The sequence below is a fragment of the Crinia signifera genome, chromosome 2, assembly GCF_055691185.1.
Source record: "Crinia signifera chromosome 2, ASM5569118v1, whole genome shotgun sequence".
In the NCBI taxonomy this organism is placed as follows: domain Eukaryota; kingdom Metazoa; phylum Chordata; class Amphibia; order Anura; family Myobatrachidae; genus Crinia; species Crinia signifera.
In genome coordinates, this window is record NC_139218.1 from 187,534,127 (window position 1) to 187,557,306 (window position 23,180).

General features: G+C 47.8%; 1 protein-coding gene across 1 annotated transcript in view; it reads left to right on the plus strand.

Moving 5' to 3' along the window:
• Window positions 1-23,102: 23,102 nt before the first annotated feature.
• The window catches only part of LOC146060314 (forkhead box protein O6-like), an 86,921-nt gene continuing 86,843 nt past the window's right edge, over window positions 23,103-23,180 (plus strand). The window contains exon 1 of the mRNA XM_083173373.1: window positions 23,103-23,172. The gene's annotated coding sequence lies outside the window, so the exon portion shown is untranslated. The remainder of the gene's footprint in view (window positions 23,173-23,180) is intronic.

A 23,180-nucleotide genomic window follows, 5' to 3' on the forward strand; every position in this document is an offset into this window, starting at 1 on the left:
TGCCTCACGGGCCTAGGCACAAATCCGGCCCTGCATGTCGACATAGACACCAAAAACTCATGTCGACCTTACTCATGTTGCCCTAAAGATTGTGTCAACCTTCGGTCAATGTCGACCATTCTTAGTGTCATCTTTGTCACTATCGACCATTAGATACTATTTTATTGTATTATTAACTATTGAGCAGCTTTTTCAAACACAGCGCAGTGATTAACTCCATCTATTATCACATACACCAGGTCTGTCCAAACTATGGCTGTTGTGAAACCACAAGTCCCATCATGCCTTGCCACAGGTTTGCTATTTGGGAATGCTACAACTATGGCAAGGCATGCTGGGATGTGTAGTTTCACAACAGCTGGAGGGCCACAGTTTGGACACGCCTGACATACACAGTCTGCCGATAATCGCTCAGCTACGATATCATTGAATTTGTGACCAAAAGAGGTCACTGCAAGTTGTCACCAATGACTCCGTCGTTCACTATATACCGTACAGTATAGCGTGTAAAACAGATGAAAGGCATCATTAACCATTAATGGAAATATGAAATCCCAGTCGCTATTTCCACCAGGTGGAAATAGCAGCTGGCAGTATTCAATCCCGGCCAGGACTCGCTTGCAACAGGTTTGCCTCACCATGGAGGCGGATCTGTATTGTCGGAAACAGAGCCTGGATTGCCGTTTGCAAAGCCCCGCACGTCGAAGTTTTCAATGGCAGCCTGGCAGCCGTCCCTTCCAGTGGTGGGATCCGTCTGCAACCGGTTGGCCGGGCCGTGGCCATCCCGTGTGAATGGACAGAAACATGTCCATTATTAACTACTGTGAGCTTTTGGCCGTGCGGGTTTATGCCACCCGGCAGGAGCCGGAGCATGTGAAATAGCCCTATGACTGTCAGAATATATTCTGCCAGTTGGGAGAACAGACCCTACATTGAATAGGAATGTCATTCATTCAGTTACTGTATATTTTAAAGATGGATACGGTCAGTTGGTCGACCTAAAAATAGTCAACAGTCATTAGGTCGACATACTGGAAGGTCGACAGGGGTCTACACTAGGTCGACATGGCACAAGGTCGACACAAGCATTATGTCGACATGGTCTAGGTCGACATTCAAAAGGTCGACATGGGGTTTTTCCCTGTTTTTATGAGCGCAGAAAGCCACTTAAAACTGTTTCTATGTCGACATTCGGGTAAAAAAACAGTGAAAAACCCCATGTAAACCTTTTGACTGTCAACCTAGACCATGTTGACCTAATGCTTGTGTCGACCTAATGACCTGTTGATCTTGTGCCATGTCGACCTAGACCGATGTCGAACTTCCAGTATGTCGACCTAGTGGTGTCGATCTAATGACTGTTGACCATCTTTAGGTCGACCATACATACCATACCTGTAAAGACATATTTAAGAATCAATGCAAACGATAAAACTTCACTCTTTCTGACAAAATCCTTCTTAAGATGGACAAAACCATGAGCACTGCAGGGGGCAGATGTAAAATGTGCAGAGATAATTAGATTTGGGTGTAATAACAATAAGGCCCAGAGAGTGAAATTAGAATTATTACTACTACAAGCACTGGATGGTCCTCTGACCCACCACTCTATGGAATCCTATTTTATTCTTTTAGGATAATAATTGTCCTACCTTAATACACATTTAGGGCCTCCTGCTGAGTATTTTTTGTGATCTTATCTATAATGCCTTTGATTGGTCAACATTTTGGGGGCATGCATAGCGCTCCCCGAACAGCTGGGCGAAACTCGTGTTCCCCTCCTTGACACTGCGAATCGGCCATGTTTGGTCAGCAGCCCACAGATGCTAAATTACTGTCCCGGTGCCTGTACACTGCAAATGACAGGCACTGGGAACGGTGAATGTGCAGTAATGGCATCTGAACTGCACATGTGCATACCTCTGTTACATACCCACCACTGTACTTTGTCAGGTACAGCACCATTTTTTATGGCCTGTATCTTTTTTGGGTCTACAACTGTACATTGTAAGTGTAGGAAGGGAGCATGACCACGCCCCTTTTACCCATGACCATGCCTCCTTTACGGATTTGTACCGGTTTCTGCTCTTCAGATGTTGGAGGGTATGCAGATAATATGGGCTGCAGTGAAGCCAGAGTAATGTCACAGGTTGTATCTGGCTTCACTTAGACAGAGCACAGTGGCGGTATTAACCTGGGCAGGGGGCGGGGTTGCAGTCCTGCAGCCCATAGGTAAAAACCGTCACTGGATGTCACCCATAGCACCCAATCAAATTATATTTAATGGACAATGGAAAGCAAGTTGGTGGTTATAAAATGTACGCTGTGTGTTTAACGATAACAATTTTTTTCTACTTCTACATCATTTGGGTGACTGACAAAACACCTATATTGTTGGGACCATAGCTGCACAGCCTGGTCTTGTACTTGTATTTAAGAGATTATTTTTTTGCTTTTACATACATTTGTAAAAATAACTATTATATATATATTAATAAAACATAATTAACTTTTATCATTTACACTTTTTTCTTTATTTTAATATTTCACTGACTTAACTTTAATAGTTTGTGCACTATGGATGACAAAACCTAGTTCTTCTTTTGTATAATACAAATTGCCTCCTAATAAGGTCCCAGCCACTTCCCTGGTTTCCATTATGACATCACAGAACATTTCATCATGAGGCTGTGACTGATTGTGATGTCATCAGCTGCATCAGGATCATCAGGAACCATTTGAAAGGAAGTTGTCCATGGAATAAGACCTGTATTGAAGATGCTGTGTATACAGATATTCGTTTTGCTAATATTAGTGATTACTGGGGGCAATGGAGCTCCAATTCGGGCAGCTGAAGATCGCTTGGCCCGAGATGATGGAACTAACATCTATTATGAGGAGAATAAACCAACTTCAGGCTATAAAGAAGAAACTCCTACAGAAGAAGCAGCAGAAGAAAGTGACCTGAGCGATGAGCTGAAAAAAAAACAATTCGTGATAACATTTTGCTCAACAGTTGCCATTATCAGTCTAGCGTTCATTGCAATAGCACTGGGCATCATTTGTTACAGACGATATTGTCTTAAGACTGCTGCTGATGAATCTTCACAGGACCTTGATAGTGAAGCTGGACTCCCTGAAGAACTTGAACCTGCAGATACAGTAACTATCCTGGCAGGAGACACAGGAATGCTCTCCTTTCCTTGGCACTGGATCATCGTCTGAATTAAAGCAACTGCTCCGGCTTGGGAACCAAAAAGAGACCCAAATACAGGCTTAGGAACCTGAGACAAAGAGACCCACATACAGGCTTAGGAACCTGAGACAAAGAGACCCACAAACAGGCTTAGGAACCTGAGACAAAGAGACCCACATACTGGCTTGGGAACCAAAGACAAAGAGACCCACATACTGGCTTGGGAACCAAAGACAAAGAGACCCACATACAGGCTTGGGAACCGAAGACAAAGAGACCCACATACAGGCTTGGGAACCTGAGACAAAGAGACCCACATACAGGCTTGGGAACCTGAGACAAAGAGACCCACATACAGGCTTGGGAAGCTGAGACAAAGAGACCCACATACAGGCTTGGGAACCGAAGACAAAGAGACCCACATACAGGCTTAGGAACCTGAGACAAAGAGACCCACATACAGGCTTGGGAACCGAAGACAAAGAGACCCACATACAGGCTTGGGAACCAAAGACAAAGAGACCCACATACAGGCTTGGGAACCGAAGACAAAGAGACCCACATACAGGCTTGGGAACCTGAGACAAAAGAAACCCATCCCACTCCCCCTCCCCCTCTCCCCCCCCCCCCACCCGTGGCTGTTATTGCATGGCTATCGGGCGTGGCCCCTTGGCGATGGGGTTACCAGTTCTTTAAGAATTGGTAGTGGCACAGCCACCATGGACCAACGCAATATTCATTTTACTGTTATTAAGTTAGAACTGTGTAAATGTGCTGTCAGACTTACTGTGTGACTGAACTGACAACTTTCAGCTTCATTTGCAAAACATAAATTATTCTATATAAAGTATACCAAAAGTTGTGCAAAGATTAGGGCCATCTGTCCTCCCTCTCTCTCTGCCCAGCATCTGTCCTCCCTCTCTCTGCCCAGCATCTGCCCCTCCCCCTCTCCCTGTCCAGCATCTGCCCCCCCCCCCCCTCCCCAACATCTGCCCTCCCTCTCCCTGCCCAACATCTGCCCATTGTCTCTGCCCAGGATATTTCCTCCCTCTCCCTGTCCAGCATCTGTCCTCTCCCTCTCTCTGCCCAGCATCAGTTCTCTTCTCTCTTCATTGGCCAGCATCTTGCTACCACCCCCTCTCTACCCAGAATTTGGTTGCTTTCTAATTTATCTGCTTAGATCTGGCTGTCCCGCCTTTCTCTGCCGAGTATCTGTCCCCCTCCTTTTCTCCCTGTGCCCCATCTATCATATCTATACATCCTTATTCAACCATTTCCAACAACACCCTCATAACTCATTGTTCCTCTTTCCCATTCTCCCACCTCCCCATACTTATTCCTCTTCTGCTCTCTTCACACCGTACACACACCTTGCGTCCAGGGGCGGATTTAGGGATGACGGCGCTCCTAGGCACAACAATAATGCTAACCCCTGTCTAATTATATTATTTTTATTGATTACTTATAAGCCCTCATTTGATAATAGCCAATATAATGGATTTATTAAAAAAAGCCACTAACTGTGACGTTCTTTTATTATGTATACATATTACTAAGTAGGACAGTTTACAGGGGCAGTATCTGCATGTCCTATCATTTACACTCTATTTAAGATGGAATACGGTACAGTACAGTGGATATTTTGCAGTTATTGGTACACTTTGGGCTGACAGTACCATCACAGGCATCCCAAACATGTGCTGCCCCTAGGCACGTGTCTCACGTGCCTAATGGGAAATTCGGCTCTGCCATTGTATCACTATACTGACCTTGCGATTGTGACGGCAATTGTAACAAGGTTAAACAAAACTAAGTATGGACGATCAGATTCCAATACTTGGGACAGTTCACATAGAAACAAATAAAAGGAGAACATAACAGAGATTTAACCATTAATGTTTCACGTCCGTCCTTGCTCGTTATGTTTATGCTACTGAGACGCAAATGGCGTACTTTTACTGGCGTAGAGGCAGGGGTGCCGAATTATGTTTTTGCTGGAGGGTGCTCAAGGAGGTGTGACCTCATGAAAAGGGGCATGTCATCTGGGGAGGGGGTGTGGCCCTGCAATAAGCTGACCTGAACGGTCCTGAATCACAATGTACACAACAATAAGCAATAGCTTATACTGCACACTGTATATACAACACATAATAGTGACTAATACTGCCCACTGTAAGCACACATACAGATGGAGCTGGCCTCTTCTATCCCAGGCGCTCGCCAGATCCCTTGCGCTGGCAGCGCCGGCGATAGAGACTGGGACTCCGATCAGATAGATTAGCAGGTGGGGCTGAACTCTGTTGTATGGTGATTGTCCTTAAAGTAAGGGGGGTCCAGGCAAAACAACACCAACCAGTTTCACAGTCCTGCTGACTGCTTTATCAAGGATAAAGCAGTCAGCAGGACTGTGAAACGTGTTGGTGTTGTTTTGCCTGGACCCCCCTTACTTCAAGGACAATCACCATACAACAGAGTTCAGCCCCACCTGCTAATCTATCTGATCGGATTCCCCCACTTCTGGAAGTCTCTTGCCATTCAAATCTTGGATACCTGACCCCTCGCAGCAGTGAGGACTCCCGATAAGGCTAATTCCACCTGTGCCATTGGTTGTAATCCATCTTAGCAGCATCAGGATACCACAAGTGGCTAATAAGGACTTCTTCTAAACAACTTTTCCCAGGATCAGAGCAGGTTCTACCATCCATAAATTGGTGACTACCATCCTTGAATTGGTGACTATAATTTGGGTCCACGCAAATATTCTTTTACTCCATATAATCTTTTTTAATTTCACATTGTTTTTATTGTTTTCTTATTGTATTTTTATTGTCATTAAATATTAATGTGTGGTACTTGTTTCCTATCTGGGCGCCCACGATTTTAATCGCGGGCATCGGGGGTAAAATCGGGGCCATCGCGGGCATCGCGGCCGATAAAAAATCGGGTGCGATGTGCCAGACGCGATGCCCACGATTTTCCCATAGAGAACAATGTTAAATGCCTCAATTTACCCGCGATGACCACGATTTACCATAGGAAACAATGTTAAATGGATAAATTTACCCAAATCAGCATAGGAACAATAGTAAATGGGCCAAAAACACCCCTGAACACTGAAATGTCCCCCCAAAAGTAGTTGACGCCACCCCGCCATCAACGTGAACCCGAAGCGTGGCGAGCGCAGCGAGGCCGCGAGGGGCGGCGGTATGTGTCCTCCGACCTTTTCATGCCCTACTATCCACTAGGGCGTGGAGTGAGAACAGAATAGTGTGGCGAGCGTAGCGAGCCACCGAGCCCGAAGCGTGGCGAGCGCAGCGAGCCCCGCGAGGGGACGCGGATACCTTCACAGGTAAACGCGTCCCTTCGCGGGCTTCCCAGGTGTCCGCGTCGCCATGGACACCTGGGAAGCCCGCGAGGGGACGCGTATAACTGTGAAGGTATCCGCGTCCCCTCGCGGGGCTCGCTGCACTCGCCACGCTTCGGGCTCGGTGGCTCGCTGCGCTCGCCACACTATTCTATTCTCACTCCACGCCCTAGTGGATAGTAGGGCATGAAAAGGTCGGAGGACGCGTACCGCCGCCCCTCGCGGGCTCGCTGCGCTCGCCACGCTTCGGGTTCACGTTAATGGCGGGGTGGCGTCAACTACTTTTGGGGGGACATTTTTATGTTCAGGGGTGTTTTTGCCCCATTTCCCATTGTTCACTATGATAATTTGGGGAAATTGATCCATTTAACATTGTTTCCTATGGTAAATCGCGGTCATCGCGGGTCAATTGGGACATTTAACATTGGTCCCTATGTAAAATCGCGGAAATCGCGTCGGTCGCATCGCATGTCATTATAATGACATGCGATGTACCCGCGATGCCCGCGATGGGCGCCCAGATAGGAAACAAGTACCTAATGTGTTATTGGTAACATTAAGCGCTGCTTTCTTCTGTTTATTTAACTTTTCATCAACATTCTATAACTCTATCACTGAAAAACTCAACTCTTTACTAGACCTTACAAAAACACACTCTCACACATGTCCCAATCTGCACTGTGAGCCCTACTCTCTACTCTTGTTTCAGTTGTGCTCTTTGCCAATTAAGTCATGTACACATGTGGTGATTTGGCCAGGTGACTTTGCATAGTCAAAATCGCCTAGGTTAGCCAAAATCGCCCATGTGTATGTGTGGCTCTGCCGTGCTGTTATTTCCCGGCCAAATACACCGTGCAGGCAAATCAATTTTGACTAGTTGCTGCACAGTCTATTTGGCTGTACAGACGGGCTAGCGGCTGGGGATGGCAGTCGGCTATCTCTGGTGGCTACATCTTGATTTTGATTAAGCTAAATGGCTGAGTCATTTGTCCTAGCCAAAGCCTCTGTGTACACCCCTTTAGGATGAAAGCAGGGCCATGTGGTAAGATCAAGGGTGCCAAGCATCGAGAAAGAAATATTAGCCAGCTAGACAGTCCTTTCTTGCTAGCTTGGGTATTAATGTTTGTAGCGGTATTGCTATTATGCTTAGGTGTCTATGGTATAATATAACCGTATATGTATTCTTAAATGTCACCAAAAAGGTTCACACACACACACAGCTACTGTCTACTGCAATTTAGCTGTCTCTACATAGTATGCAGTGAAGCTCATGGCTCAGCTGAGCCAACGCAGTGAAGTGACAGAGACGATGATGCTGGTGAACTATAGGGGTTTGTGTAACGTTTAGCTTTATTTCTAGTTTTTTTTTCTGATCTATAGAAGTTTTTTCTTTTTACATTTCTCGTAGTCTGTATTCCCAGTAGAAAAATAGATGGATCCCAGGGCAACAAGATTGAATAAATCTGACATCAGATGTTTTGGTTCAATTGCATAGACCTGAATCTCTATAAGCAGGCGTGGAATGATTTAGAACCATTGTCTGGTAACTGCAGAGTATGAGCTGCATAAATTAGTGTGCGCCCTGCACTTTGTGGCCATTGGTTCATTTCAGGCTGTGAATTCTAGAGTGCCAAGGAGTAGACAGGCAACTTCACAAATGTGAAATTATTCACACATACAGTATAGCTCCTTTATCAGTTATGGTGGCAAGGTCTAAGGACTACCTAAAGTCCTGGGAGACACTAATTATACTCATATAGCCCAGAGAACACCAGAGTTGATTAGACACCACTCCATCAATGTGCAGGTGCCCTGTTAACCTAAAAACTAGTGTGGTATTATTGGGTATTTTGGATTATTAAACTCCAAATTCATGCAAGTTTCAACAGATTGTGGTTAAATTTGGTATAATAAATGCTGCCATTAGTGTAAAGATATCTACACAGGTTTTGAAGTTACTGTATATGCCTTTAAATTCACTTGCAGCTCACTCAGGTAGTGTCTCTGGAGCTTTTTAGATGAATACATTACAGAAGAACTGTTCATGAACTGGTAGGGAGTTGACTTGAGAGAGGGTAGCGCTGTGAATGAACTGATGTGCAGAAACTATGACTGGCAAACCCCCCTGTTGGCAGCTGGGATCAACAAATCTCAGTCACCATGGTGATGAAGATTTCTGTCCAAATGACATTGAAAAGTATGAGTGATATTCTCCAACACTCAAATGCTCAGACTACAGCTAGGATCTGGAGCTGCTGCTACTGGTTAGAAACTGCATTCCTGCTTTGGTCAGAGATTAAAGTTTTATGGTATTGTTGTGAAGTTTTCATATATTTTGGTGGGTGTCAATGGTCTGGCTCTTAAACTTTAAAGCTGGTTAATAAATTTGTGAAGCCTTGCAAATAAATGAAAGCACATAGAAAGAGATTAGTCCCTATGGAGAGCACTAACATGTATGGTTAGACTTTGGGTTTGATAACCGATGATACTGTAACTATAAGTATTTCATTCCCATCCACTTTTACAGAGTGAAGACCACAATTGCATTGTTGAAATCCCTAACCACTTTAACATTCCTGGTATTAATGAAGCTCCGTTGGCACCAGAATTCAGGAAGGCCAATAGTGACTTTGCTTCATCAGCTAGGCTAGGGCTTTTAGCTTGGTCCTGGGTACTACAATATAAGCAGAGCTTGTTCATGTGCCTCCTTTCTTTCTTCTCAAGTGGAATATGGGGCTTAATGTCTTGCATGGGCTCTACTCGGGGATACATGAGGAACTGAAAATCGAGGAGCCTGTTCCCTTTCTTGAGCTCTCTACGGTGAAGATTAACATTAATTCAGTGCAAACTCATCTCAATGGTAGCTCCCTATATGCCATTAACTCATTCTGATAAAGCCTGCGAGGGGGTGGCAACCAAACGTTTCATAATTCCAATTGAGCTTGAAGGCAAGAGTACTAAAATTAGCAGTGTATTGGCCTAGGGATTGGGCTATCTATTTCAGATGCTGAATGGCAGAAGCTGCCATTATCACACCCGCCTTGAAGCTCCAAAAACCTTTTTTAAAGGCCTCTAGGAAATTTTGTACAATTATGCAAAGGACACCTTTTGTTGTTTTGTTAGGGAAGTTAGCAGCCTGTATCTCAAATAATATTGAACTGGCAACTTTTGGGGTCTCCATCAAATTCCGCAGGACCAGACCTGGTAGGTGAGCATCACTTTAGCCTCTGCGTATGCACATGTTTGCATACTGTATGTGCATGTGCAGGGCTACTGTGTGGGCGCCTTCAGCTACTTGGATAGTCACCAAGGTGTTCTCACAGGGGGGGGGAGGGGGGGCGTATCGGGGCTGGTAGGAGGCTGGTGCATGGGTACGCCCAGCATTTCCTGGGTGTACTCACAAAAACGCTTGTTGTGGCCAGGAAAACGCTGGGCGTCCCCATGCGTATGCAGGCAGATTGTACCATGTGTGCACAGAATTACAACAGCGCACACCAAAGGCAAAAAGGGTTGTGGTCTCACAAGTCACGCTATAGTACACCAATTAAAATTATGTCCGTAGTACCAAAATCTTATTCACATTAGACTATATGAAGTGCATAACAATCCATGGTTTCTCCCAGCTCACTGAATGGTATAAGTAACCAGTGTAGAACACATGATTATAGAATTCAGAGATTTTGGTTACATATATTACAAATGATGTGTATGCCCCCAAGCCATCGTCAAGGCTTCTCTGTATATTGGGAGTCTCTAGTGCTATTGAGCACCTGCCAGTATCTATAACTATATGAAGTGCCCCTGATTCATGTTACAACAATACACAGTAGTGCTTTTTATACATAATGCCCATAGTAGTTCCCCTGGTACTTGTGTAATATCTGGGCGCCCGATTTTTTCATTGGGTCGGAAAAATCGGTCGCATCGCATGCGACCAAATCGTCCCCGAGACCCGATTTTACATTGGGTCCAATGTTAAATGCCCCCCAGACCCCATTTTTAATTGTATACCCACCCTTTTCATACCCCCACTATCCACGTTGACATGGAGTTGATTTTATATAGTGTGGTGAGTGCAGCAAGCCACCGAGCCCGAAGCGTGGCGAGCACAGAGAGCATGTTAAGCTTCAGCCTCGGTGGCTCACTGCGCTCGCCACACTATATAAAATCAACTCCATGCCAACGTGGATAGTGGGGGTAAGAAAAGGATGGGTAAACAATTAAAAATGGGGTCTGGGGGGCATTTAACATTGGACCCGATGTAAAATCGGGTCTCAGGGACCATTTAACATTGGATCCAATGTAAAAATCGGGTTGATCGCATGCGATTTGGTCGCATGCGATTTGGTCGCATGCAATGCTACAGATTTTTCCGACCCGATGAAAAAATCGGGTCCCATCGCATCTGATTGCATGCCTTAAGTTAAGGCATGCAATCAAAAAATCGGGCACCCAGATATTACACAAGTACCGTTCCCCATATACATAATTCCAGGGTAAGGATCATTGGACAGACACCAACTAGGTTAACAAGCATTAGGTTGACACCACTAGATCGACATGCATGAAGGTCAACATGACTGAAGGTCGACATGCAGGAAGGTCGACATGGGTTAGGTCAACAGGGTCATTAAGTTGGCATGCAATAGGTTGACATGGGAAGGGTCAACAATCAAAACATGGGGTTTTTCACTTTCTTCTGTCCTTAATGTCGACAAAGTCGACATGGACACTAATAGGTAGCATTTCGTACCCTCGCATGGCTTGCTGCAATCGCCATGCTTCGGGCACGGTGCCTCGCTACACTCAACACACTATTTTATTCTCCCACCACGCCCTAGTGGATGGTAGGGCATGAAATACTGCCTGTCGGCACATGTCAACTCAAATAAATTTGACTGTCGACCTAACCCATGTCAACATTTAGTCATGTTAACCTTCCTGCATGTCAACCTTCAGTCATGTAGACCTTCATGCATGTCGACCTAGTGGTGTTGACATAATGCTTGTAGACCTAGTGACCGTATCCAGGGGCGGATTGGCCATTATATTTACCGGGAGGTTTCCCGGGAGGCCGACGTCAGTGAGGCCGAAAGATGTTGCGCAGGTGTATTAACTTATTAACCATTATATGGCTCAGCGGCAGCCCATGTCCCCGAGTGGCGGCCCAGCCCCCTTCAGATGCTCACATTCATTGGCCTCTGCCGCCTCTCCTCCTCCCGTGTGGCCCCACCTCCTCCCGCGCGCTGCATAGAACAACAGGTCCGTGTGGCCTCGTCTCCTCTGACTGCACATAGACTGACTCTGCTCTTAGAAGCCTTTCAGCAGCGTGGAACTACTCGGCGCAGCGGCGCTGATACAAGGCGCGGCTGAAGGACTCGGTGAGTGTCCGCGGTCTGTGACGCTAAATGTGGTCCTGGCATTCTGGGCCACGCTAATTGCATGTAGTGCGCTGCCACTCTGGTTCTCTCACTGGTCCCCAGGCAACCAGTGCAGCCCCTTGCTTTGTCTCCCTATCACAGCAGGCAGCGTGACCGGGCTCCGTGCCCGTGGCCCCGCCTCCTCTCATGGCTGCATGCATGGCTCATCTCAGCCAGACACCGATGGTTGCCAGAAGCCGGCTGGGCACTCACTCGATGTGTTTGAAAATATAGCGACACACTCTGCCCAATCTGTCCCTGGGACCCTTGCTCAATCTCACAATGGCCCGGACTTCTCCTCCAGCCCTGGGCCCTGCAGAAACCGAATTAAAATTGCTGCAGCCAGCAATGGATCCTTGCATTCCAGAGGAACATCCCACAGCCACACAAGAGCCTGAACATGTTGGTTAAAGTTATATATATATATATATATATATATATATATATATATATATTGTTGGGGGGGAGGTAATGGGTATATGTTATATAAGGGGGGGGGGGGTGAGGGGGATGCTGTGTATATAGTATGTAAGGGTATATGGCGTGTGAGGCAGGTTATAGTTATATAGTACATATGGGTTTTTTGGCAGGGATAGGTATATGGTACTGTATATTTGGGGTGTATGGGGGGGATAGGCATATAGTACATAATAGGTGTGTGTAGGGTGGGCATTCATGTATATAAGGGGTGTTGGGTGGCGGTAATTGATATATAGGGGGTTGTTCTGGTTGATTCGCAAGGCTTCAAATTCCCAGCCTTGCAAGTCCTCCAAACCCCACCCGCCAAATATCTGGCCGGGCGGCCGCCCGTCTTCACAGCGTGGGTTCGGCCGCACAGGCTGCGAATGGATGTGAATGGATGTGTAGCATAAACAACCATTCGTATGCTGCAGGTAACCTCGCACATCTTTTGATGCGTGCACCTTCCATCAAAAGATGTGAAAGGTACACACATATAAAAGTGATTTTTCAAGTCACTTCCATATGCGTGTACGCTGGGAGGGATATGGGCGGGCAGCTGACATCCTGTGATGTCAGCTGCTGGCCCCCGCGTCACGGCCTCATTACCATGAGAATGACGCCCATGGAACGCTGGGCGTTCCCATATGGTAATGGGGCTGCCCGGCACACCCTGCCCTTCTCTGCCTCCCCACTCACCTTGTAGAAGGTGCTCGGCAAGCAGAATGTTCACAGTGGCTGCACGCACCCTTTGTCTGCACATGAATGCACGGAGGGCTGTGTGTGTCTTGGTTGATAGGTATATAGTATATAAGGGGTTATTAGTATATGGTATATAAGGGATGTATGGGGGAATTGGTATATGGCATATAAGGTGTGTATGTGTAGGAATAATGAAAAATATTTATATATATAAGGGGTGTTGAGGGGAGATGGGGGGTGATAGGTATATGAGCCACCCAAGAGCTAACACTTGCTGCAGAAGACACAACTGGAAACAAGAATATTTATACTTGTGACCAACTCTTTGGCCACGGTAAAGACAACACACCCTCACTTAGCTTATTATATGGTTGATTACTCATTACAGCCTAGTTATGCCCAGGGGTTAAAGTGGGGTGGAACTGCATTCCGTCAGTTCCATTTTGGAGGCGGAACGGTTCCGCCTCCGTCCGCTCACCTTGCCCCCTCTGCTTGTCCTTGCCTGCATTGCTAAACAAGACAGCCGGGTAGAGTGCTGGAATATCCAGCTGTCTCAGAGCACGTCGTCCATCCGTCCGCGGGCGGCTATTTGAAATGATGTGCCAGCTTGCAACTGCCTGATTGGCAGCCGGGCTACGCGTCATTTCAAATAGCCAGAGGGATGGACGACGTGCTCTGAGACAGCCGGGTTTTCCAGCACTCTACCCGGCTGTCTTGTTTACCTAGTGCTGCTGGCAGGGGTGTCAGATTGAGAATTGGCAGGTATGCAGAGCCGTATCACCTGGACCATGACGCCTAGTAATGCACAGCCGGCTCAAAGCTCCACTCAGAGTGTCCGGTCACTGCAGACCACATCAGCAGAGAAAGAGCAGGGACTGCAGCATAGATGGGAGGCTCAGGGTTGGGACTGCAGAAGTTGCTGCCCGGGCAGAGATCCTTACTTGCCAACAGCTGAGTCCAGAGCAGTGCGGAGCTTCTGCAGGAGCTAGGGAAGCAGCGGCATCTGTTCTAGAATGACCATGAGCAATGTAACCTGCACTGGTGGATGTCCAGCAGCTGCAGCAGGGAAACAAGCTATGTGCAGACCTCCTACCTGAAGAGGATCAAGGTGAGGGGCCCTGTGCCAGCCATTATATTATTGGTTTTATGATTGCGTCACTTTTTCACATGTGCCAATGTTGTGTACTGTGTCCTCATTCTGCAAATTATGTCATATTGGGGTGTGATGTAGGGTACATAACATGCAGCATAATGTAGGGAACGGAACCTTGCAGTGTGATGTGGGGTTGTGCGGTGTGATTTAGGGGATGGGGATGTGTGGTATGATGTATGTGGTGGAGATGTGTGGCGTGATGTAGTTGGCTTGATATAGAGTCTGTAGACGTGAAGTGTGATGTGGGGACAGGGAGGTGCAGCTTGATTTAGGGGCAGGGGCGTGCGGCGTGATGTAGGGGCAGGGACTTGCAGCGTTATGTAGGGGCAGGGACATGCGGCGTAATTTAGGGACCATTGACATGTTTTGTGATGTAGGGGATGGGAACATGATATAGGTGGTGTAATGTATGGGGATGGGGACCTGTGGCCTGATGTGGGAGACTGGGAGTTACAGCATGATGTGGGTGACAAGCACATATGACGTGATGTAGGTGGTGTGATTGATGTAGAGTACGGAGATGTGCAGCGTGATGTAGGGAATTGGGAATTTTTTGCAGCACACCTACACCGCGCACTGTTCCGTTTCTTTGCGTAGTGTTGCCTGTAGGTTGTTTTGCACTGTTCGGCATAATTTGATTTAGGTGTGCTATTATGTGGCCCACATTGTTCTTGGTGTGTAGGATAGGCCATAAATTTTAAAGCATGCAGGGGGGCGCCAAACACCCTAGCACCACCCTGACTGTGACATGGGGGGGGGGGGGAGTGAGTTCTACCACCTCCCCAGGACCACTTTAAGCACTGATTATGCCCCTTCATTAATAATTGGAGATGCCCTTCAAATGCGTACAACTCTGCATGTCTTGTAGTTTTGTATGCTTAGTTGACACACATTTTCCTATTACTGCGAGCTCATAGAAACACCAGGGCCACTTTCATACATTTCCCCCCCAGGCTAAAAGTTGCTAGCCAGCCACTGTGTGGTCCCATGGGGCTGCTGTGATACTGTTCGTGCGTCAGCTACGTGTCATCATGTCCTGCCAGTCCAGCGGCAGGCCCTCAGTGAAGTCCCAGTGTGTGTCTCTGCTGAGAAAGTCGAGTGGCAGTGGTCAGCAGAAGGCAGCCCACCTTACACCCATTTTCCACTAGCCTAAATATCCTGGGTTTTTGCACGGGAGCGTGGAAAACCCGTGATTTTAGGCAGGTGGAAACCCTCCCTGTAGAAAGAACATTTCTACCCAGGTAGCAACCAGGGTTGAGCACGTGTTCAACCTGGGTCACTGTGTAGTGTAAACGGTAACCGGGGTCGATGCAACCCGTGTCCCGTTCTCTACAGTACAAAAGCCGGTGCTGGGAGATGCTGCCAGCACCTCCCCGACCCCACCTCCCGGTGACGTCACCCGCCAGGCATTATGCCAGGTGGGGATTGTAGTGTGAACCGGTTTTCGACTCAGGTCGCACCCAGGTTGTAGCCGGGTACAAAATCCCGGGTGCAACCCGGCTTGCAGATGGAAAAGGGGTATAAGTCAGTCCCTGTGTCTGGCATCCTGCTCCCTCACTTCTGCTGTGTAGCTCTGCTCCTTGCTGTCCCATCAGTGTAGTGGTCGGTGGAGTTTATCAGGTATGCAGCACCAACCACCTCCTTAAACATCTATATTAAAAACACATTTTCTATTATATAAAACTGTAATGGCAAGTTACAGAGAGAATTATATTTATAGTCTTTAACAAGCATTCTGAAATGGTATCTGGGACTTGAGGAGAGGAGCTGCTTGCTCCACGACCAGGAAACTAATGGTTGGAATTAAAGTTTATTTTTCATGGCACAAGCAGCTTCTCTCCTCAAATCCTCATAGACCATTTTAGGATGCTTGTTTAAGACTTTAGAAGGAGAGTGACATAGTTGACAAATAGAGTGAGACGTCACCTGGAACCACTGAAAATGCAGGTCATTTCGCTATATTGCCAAATTTACCTGCATGTTCATTAAATATCATTCATCATTAACGATATTAAGTATCCACACTAGACAATATTGTGAACAATATCGCTTAGAAGCCCCTTTTTGAGCAATGTTGTTAACAATATCACCTAGTATGTATGGGGCTTAACTTTAAGTCTTATATTTTCCAAACATTTATGTGGATTATTCTAAACTGTGCAGCATGTTGATGTTTTTTATATATATTTAAACATGGATTTTCTTGCTGGTACCTATAAATATGAGCTTCATTGTTTTGATAAATTACATTTTTATTTCTGTGAGTGGTTGTGTAGGTATGGGTCCCATGGCACTTCTTTGCCCAGGGGCCTATAATGCTGTTAAGATGGCACGGACTGTGAGTCTCTCCAAGTCATTCTGCCATCCCCTCCCCTTGTATCATTCAGCAGCAGCGCTGCTGCTGGATGCAGCTCAGCCTCCTCCCGGCTAATGTCCTCCCACCCACTGTCCTCCACTCCCGCCGCTGCCCTGCCTCCTCCTATCCATATGGTACCATATAGTCACTTCCCGGGATCCCCTGGGGAGGTGCGCACCAAGAAACATGCCGAGTCCTGCAGAATACTTATTGCGGGAGCCCCATATCTGCAGAGGAGGGAGCCAGAGGCTTTGCACAGAGGAGCCGGGAGCTGGAGGTCTCGCACAGAGGAGCAGGGAGCCGGAGGCCTTGCGCAAAGGAGCCAGGAGCTGGAGGTTGGTGGTCTTGGGTGGTCTCCTTCCACCACTTTCTCTCCCTCACTCTCCCCTCTTTCACCCACACCCCCCACACACGTCCCCTCCCTCCCCTCCCTCTCTCCTCCCATCTCTCTTTCACTCCCCCTCTCTATCTCCATTCCCTCTCACTCTTCCCCTCTTTCTCTGTCTCTCACCCACTCTCCCTTCCCTCCACTCTATTTCCCTCTGTCACTCACTCTCACCCTCCTCTCCCTCTCTCTCCCCCTCAAACACTTTCCCTCTCTCTCTCTCTTCCCTTTCTCATTCTGCCCATCTCTCACTCACCCCTCCCCCTACTATCCTCCCATCACTCACTTTCCCCTCTCACCCAACCTCTCTCTCCCCCCTCACTCTCTCCTCCTCTCACCCACCCCTCTCTTTCTTTTGCCACCACTCTTGCCCCCTCTCACTTTCTCTCTCTCTCTCTCTTCCCTTTCTCACTATCCCTCCTCTCTCTGACTTCCCCTCCTCCTGTTATCCCTGTCACTTATTTTCCCCTCTCACCGAATCCCTCTCTCCCCCTCTCTCACACTCCTCCTCTAGCCTACCCCCTTTCTCTTGCCACATCTCTCACCCCCTATGACTTACTCTCCCCTCTCATGCACCACCTCGTTCTCTACATTCTCTCTGTATTCCTTCTCTCCCCCCTATTTTTATGTCTCTCACTTACTCTCACCCCCTCTCTTTGTCTCCCACCTTCCCTAGCTCCCTATGTCTCTCCCTGTAGCCACCTTTTGACTCTCTATCTCTCCCCATCATCCACTGCATCACCATCTACCTCTCCCCTTTGGCACTATCTCCTTTCCAAGATATCACCCTCTGCCTCTCTCAATCATCTGTTCACTGTTACCCACTGTCTCTCCTCGTCATTCCCTTTGAGGCCATGCCCTTGTTTTGAGGCAACGCCAACTGTTTTGGGAACATGCTCAAATATCTCCTCTCCCTTCCCTGTTATGGTGCCCCCCTGTCATTTTGTTCTGGATCCAATCCTGCCGGGCAATGTATCAGCGGCGGCAACACCATGCAAGGCCTGCTGCTGGATGTGGCCCCACCTTCTCCTGCCTGCTGTAATCCTCTCTGCCTGTTTCTGGCCACTACCCCACCTCCTGCCACTCCACATCCTTCTCCCCATACACTGCAGTAAATATAAGGCCCAGTGCTGGTGGATGTGGCTCCGCCTACTGTTATGCTGGCTCCGCCCATTAATGATTTGCTGCCGCCCACATGAGGCCACTTCCAGATATTTTCCAGGGCCACTTTTAGTCCCCAATCCGCCCCTGACCGTATCCCTAATTCGCATGGTATTGCCTCTTACACAAAATGCCCATAGTAGAATTTCTGCTTACATGTACAGTAATGCCAACAGTAGTACCTTCGTAACCAGGAACAGTATTGCCCACAGTAGTACCTCCACTACCAGGAACAGTAATGCCCTCAGTAGTACCTCCGTTACCAGGAACAGTATTGCCCACAGTAGTACCTCCGTTACCAGGGACAGTAATGCCCACAGTAGTACCTCCGTTACCAGGAACAGTAATGCCCACAGTAGTATCTCCACTACCAGGAACAGTAATGTCCACAGTAGTACCTCCACTACCAGGAACAGTAATGTCCACAGTAGTACCTCCACTACCAGGAACAGTAATGCCTACAGTAGTACCTCCACTACCAGGAACAGTAATGCCCACAGTAGTACCTCCGTTACCAGGAACAGTAATGCCCACAGTAGTATCTCCACTACCAGGAACAGTAATGTCCACAGTAGTACCTCCACTACCAGGAACAGAAATGTCCACAGTAGTACCTCCACTACCAGGAACAGTAATGCCCACAGTAGTACCTTTGTAACCAGGAACAGTAATGCCCACAGTAGTACCTTTGTTACCAGGAACAGTATTGCCCACAGTAGTACCTCCACTACCAGGAACAGTAATGCCCACAGTAGTACCTCCGTTACCAGGAACAGTAATGCCCACAGTAGTATCTCCACTACCAGGAACAGTAATGTCCACAGTAGTACCTCCACTACCAGGAACAGTAATGTCCACAGTAGTACCTCCATTACCAGGAACAGTAATGCCCACAGTAGTACCTTTACTACCAGGAACAGTAATGTCCACAGTAGTACCTCCACTACCAGAAACAGTAATGTCCACAGTAGTACCTTTACTGCCAGGAACAGTAATGCCCACAGTAGTACCTCCGTTACCAGGAACAGTAATGCCCACAGTAGTACCTTTACTACCAGGAACAGTAATGCCCACAGTAGTACCTCCACTACCAGGAACAGTAATGTCCACAGTAGTACCTCCACTACCAGGAACAGTAATGTCCACAGTAGTACCTCCACTACCAGGAACAGTAATGTCCACAGTAGTACCTTTACTACCAGGAACAGTAATGCCCACAGTAGTACCTCCGTTACCAGGAACAGTAATGCCCACAGTAGTACCTTTACTAACAGGAACAGTAATGCCCACAGTAGTACCTCCACTACCAGGAACAGTAATGTCCACAGTAGTACCTTTACTACCAGGAACAGTAATGCCCACAGTAGTACCTCCAAAACCAGGAACAGTAATGCCCATAGTAGTAGCACAAATTACAAGTACAGTTATGCCCAAAGTGGCTGGAGCGAGTGACGGGGGTGATCCAAGGGGACACATATATTGGGCCCCGACCTTGTGAGGGGCCCAGAAGTTCAGAGGGACTCCAGGGCTGCAATCATGGCTGCGACAGTGTAGTGCCTAGCAATGGTTTATAAAGGCACCAGCCGAACACCCACCTGCCTACTTGGATTTCTGACACTACAGGCCTTTTGACTTTCAACCTAGACACTGTAGATCTATTGACTGCATACCCCTAAAATCTTGGACTATTAGAGTGCAATGAAACCATCAAATTCCATACTTTGACCAGATCAGTTTTTACGGCTTATTTATCAAAAATTATTTGCAGCTAAATGGGTGTTTTTCATGGGTTCTTTAGACACAAATTTTAAGTATCCCTGCTGCTGCAGATATCTCCGATACGTGCTATGATCCTTCCATTCCCGTATGTTTCTATGGGGATGTGATGCTGCCAGATTTATCAATATCCAGAATGCTAAGCATTCACAATATTGGCCCATTGTAGCTAGGGTGGCCAATCCTGTGATCAGCATGCGGCTCTGATGCTAAGATGCTGTCCACCTGTTCCCAACCCAGCATATGGCTCTGTGCGTCTTCTGCTGCCCACCCAATCAGTGCGGCACCCATGCACAGATTGCTCTGCTCCCCACTGCTCCCTGGACCAATCATGTAAGTAAGACAGTTACGGGGGTGTAGGCTTTTTTTTTTTATTAGGGATGCCAATCCCAGGAATCCCAGGATTGAGCATTTTTCAATCTCCCTGGATTGGCATCCCCAATTGTAGCCTATAGGTTACACATCACGTTTGTAGCTAGCAGAGGGTTCCCCAGAAATGGCCTCTGTGCATGAGTGCTCAGGTTGAACACAGACATGCAGCACCCCTGGCTGTGCGGAGTGCACATCGCAGAGATGGGCTCTGAAACTGGGGTATGGGTGAAAACCGGACCAACACAAAACCTCCGGACCGCCGGACCGGACATCAAACTCTGCATTTTGTAGCTTGTAGCCTCCGGTCCGGGGGGTGTCCTGTCCGGGGGGGCTGCCTGTCACACCTGTCACCAGGTAGAGGAGGGGGGGGTAGAATAAAGCCTCCCTGTATGGTCCGGGCATGTAGCAAAAACCGGACGGTCCGGACCACCCGGGGAGGCTGTAATCTCCCCTCCCCCATGTCCCTGGTGATAGCTATCACAGGGACCCCCCCGGACAAGACACCCCCTGGACAGGACACCCCCCGGACCGGACCCTACAAGCTCCGGACTGCAGATTTTGATGTCCTGTCCGGCAGTCCGGGGTTTAGTCCGGTCCGGTTTTTACATAGTCCCCTGAAACTGTAGGTGTTTATTGATACATCCACTCGATCACATATTGTAACGCAATCCTGGAAGCTAATATTAAGCTCAAAAGGTAAAAAACAAATTGTCCTAATTATGGGGGTTATTCAGACCTGATTGCACGGCTGCAAATTTGCAGACCGGGCGATAACCAGGCGACTGTGCATGAGTACAGCTCGCAGTATGCATGCGCATGGCCATTCTGCAATAAAATCCTGATTTTGACTGATGAATGATATGTGTAATGTACAGTAGTAGCCAAAGGTTGCCAAAGTATTTAGTGATCTGTATGTGTTTACTGAGGTGACTCATTTCATAGTAAATGTACTGAACTGTCAGCCAAGCTACAGTATGTGCCCAACTTTCCTCCCTTCTCTAGTACCAATAGATCATTGCACCGGTTGCCCAGCAGAGGTCAGAGCTTTATATTGCTTCAGCTTCATATTCATTTGTGTGTCCATAAATATTAAATGTTATATATTAGATAAGGGCAGCAAAATGATGGCACTCCTGGTGGCACAGCAAACCCATTTTCAATGGTCCATTTTCAGGTTTACTATAATAAACATTTTATTCATTTCTGACGTTAATGGATTGTCAGCGCACACAACTGTATGCTGCAACTCTGCAATCATTACCATACAGGTAGCGATCCAAGGTACAAACCGCAGGCGTGTTACATGATCTGCGTCCCAGTGTGGGGGATTAGTATCGTTTTTCGGTACTTGTTTCCTAGAACGGCCACAATCGTGAGTGATCGTGGCTCTTAATTAAGGGACACGATCCTCACGATGTGGCCGATTTTTTACAATTTTTTCCATTTGATTGACAGAAATCGGGTCAATCGGTCGGTCGCGACCAATTAAAATCGGCCGCGATGCGACCGACCGATTGACCCGATTTTTCCATAGACTTCAATGTTAAAAAATCTTTTAACATTGAAATCGGTCGGTCTTGTGCCATTATAATGGCACAAGATGAGATGGACTTGATTAAGTCCATCTCACATAGGGAAAAATGATAAAAAAGGTGAAATGGGCCAATATGACCCATTTCACATTTTTTATGTGCCCGCCATGACCCCACGATAGACGTGAACCCGAAGCGTGGCGAGCGCAGCGAGCCCGCGAGGGGCGGCGGTGCGCGTCCTCCGACCTTTTCATTCCCCTACTATCCACTAGGGCGTGGAGTGAGAATATAATAGTGTGGCGAGCGCAGCGAGCCACCGAGCCCGAAGCGTGGCGAGCGCAGCGAGCCCCGCGAGGGGACGCGTATACCTGTGAAGTTAGACGCGTCCCCTCGCGGGGCTCGCTGCGCTCGCCACGCTTCGGGCTCGGTGGCTCGCTGCGCTCGCCACACTATTATATTCTCACTCCACGCCCTAGTGGATAGTAGGGGAATGAAAAGGTCGGAGGACGCGCACCGCCGCCCCTCGCGGGCTCGCTGCGCTCGCCACGCTTCGGGTTCACGTCTATCGTGGGGTCTAGCACACTTATTAACATTTGGGGGGGCAATTTAAACAAATCTGGTGTAAAAAAAAAAAAAATCGGGTGAAAAATCGGCAGATCGGATCGGTCGCATCGTATGCGACCAAATCGCATGCGATGCGACCGATCCGATTTTTTATCTTACGACCACAACGATCTAAATCGTTGTGGCCGTTCTAGGAAACAAGTACCCGTTTTTCTTCTACGGAAAGGGCTATCAAGCACGGCTACGTACCTAGCCCAAGCACAAGCCTATTATTACACCTTCACCCTAAAGACTTTATCATATGAACACTGACAGCGCATGCCAGGACAAAGCCGGCGCCGTTACCCTGAGCAACCACTTACAACAGTCTAGTGACGGCATGCTGAGGGGTTTCCTGGGTACGCCCCTTTGTCACCGGCTACCCACCAAGATTCCAAGCAAGTGGAAAGGTTCAACATCGAGGCCTATCAGTGAGCAGGAAGGCGGGGCTTGGCGTATGACATCCAACGGTTATGTTCTTGGTAAGTTGCGACCAAATCAGCGGGGTGGGCGGGAACAGAACGCCCTTTCTTCACACCCACGTGGCCGCTGTGGGGAGGACTTCAGTGTCACGTCTGCAAGGTGCTCCGCCCTCTGACTGCCCAACCCGGTGTCATCCGTATAGCGGGGAGAATGTGGCCGCCGGCCGGTGGCGCCGGTAGCTCTACAATTTGTAGTCACTATTCAATCCTGGTAGTGAG